Below are 2042 nucleotides of genomic sequence, written 5' to 3' on the forward strand. Positions count from 1 at the left end.
GCCCTACAATATCAGTATCAGCTCTTATGCAAAAAGAATTGACAAACATTGGTCTACATCCATTTTACAGGCTAAACCCATTTCACACCTACAGCGTCACTATGGGTGCCAACGACCAAGTGTGCAAGCAATATCTTGGGTAGTATGCTGTCAAGGAGCAACAGTACCCCTACTGTCCGCCCCCGGTAGCCAAGTGGCCAACGCGACAGACTGTCAATCCTAAGTGCCCGGGTTCGATTTCCGGCTGGGTCGGAGATTTTCTCCACTTAGGGACTGGGTGTTGTGTTGTCCTAATCATCATCATCATCATCATTTCATCCCCATCGACGCGCAAGTCGCCGAAGTGGCGTCAAATCGAAAGACTTGCACCAGGCGAACGGTCTACCCGACGGGAGGCCCTACCCACACGACATTTCATTTCATTTCAGTACCCCTACTGAGAGAAGCACTCGGTGGTTCAATCTACGGTAGGCTTCAATTGCCTTACTATCTATCATTGCAATAAGCACTACAGTCCAATCAAAATTACTTGATACTTGACGTCTGTCATTCACTGCTACAGTGTTGCTGCATCTGCTGCCTGCTACCACTCAGTAGTAGGCAGAAATTAACACAGCAGGCCACTTCCCAAATGCTGTTAATGTGTAATGGAAGCAACTTCCGTGAGGTATGATGGAAATAGCGGATGTTCTGTTTACATCTTGATTTTGAGTGACCAATGACTGAACTGCAGAAGATGTCAGGTATTGTAGCACTGAATTTCAACTTGTGTCCTAACCTAACCACAACCTCGCAATTTTCCCACATATACGATAAAACGTGGTCGACAATCTGCGGCAGAACTAAAATCACCATCGCTATGTTCACAGCTTTTAAGGCTAACATCTAAAAGCGTGTTCATGGCATCTACGGCTAACATCTACAAACTCAAGTCGGAAAAATTTTACATATTCATTTGTATCTTCTGCAGAAAAGTTTCAGTTTTAGCAGTAAAAGTGTACTTATTTCTCACTGTCATTGGTTACCTGAAACTATTCTGACATTGTTTACAAAGGATGCTGCATTACCAATTTATGAGGAGTCCTTGTTGGCACTTTGTTGCCGATCATATTTGACACAAGCACATTCCAAACTCAAAGAATAACATGAGGGACGTAAAAGCAAATAAAAAAATCAATACAATCATGAAAATAACATGGCAAATTATTCTATATAAAAAAACATTTAAACCAATAAATTGAACAAAAATGACATCTTTTGATTGGATTTAAAAAATAAATATATTTTTGCACTTTACGAGATTCGAACCTTCATCCTTCTCCACATCAAGTTTCTATGCTAGCCACTACACTATACCCTTACGCTCCCAAGGTTAGTTGAATTTATAAATGTGGTGCCCAATTCCCATTATTGAAAGCTTTAAGAAATTTGGCTTCATGTAATGCCATGCAAAGCTTATCTAAAACACATCAATCTGAGTGGTTATAGCAACTGTATAAATGATGCTGAATTCTGTCTTGTGCAGATGGAGCCAGTGTTGTGTGGTTAGTGCTTATATATATATATATATATGTCTGCTTGTGTCTGTATGTGTGGATGGATATGTGCGTGTGTGCGAGTGTATACCTGTCCTTTTTTCCCCCTAAGGTAAGTCTTTCCGCTCCCGGGATTGGAATGACTCCTTACCCTCTCCCTTAAAACCCACTTCCTTTCGTCTTCCCCTCTCCTTCCCTCTTTCCTGATGAGGCAACAGTTTGTTGCGAAAGCTTGAATTTTGTGTGTATGTTTGTGTTTGTTTGTGTGTCTATCGACCTGCCAGCGCTTTTGTTCGGTAAGTCACCTCATCTTTGGTTTTATATATATATATATATATATATACATATATATATATATATATATATATCGGGGCGGTTAGTAGACCCGCAACCGAGCGCCTCCCCAGGTGGCGGATAGGGGAATGCCTCCTAGATATAGGTGGTACCGAGGAAATGAAATACTCGGGGCAGACCAAAACTACTAATAGCGTCTGTTCCCACAGTGGG

The sequence above is a fragment of the Schistocerca piceifrons genome, chromosome 2 (genome assembly GCF_021461385.2).
Source record: "Schistocerca piceifrons isolate TAMUIC-IGC-003096 chromosome 2, iqSchPice1.1, whole genome shotgun sequence".
NCBI classification, from domain to species: domain Eukaryota; kingdom Metazoa; phylum Arthropoda; class Insecta; order Orthoptera; family Acrididae; genus Schistocerca; species Schistocerca piceifrons.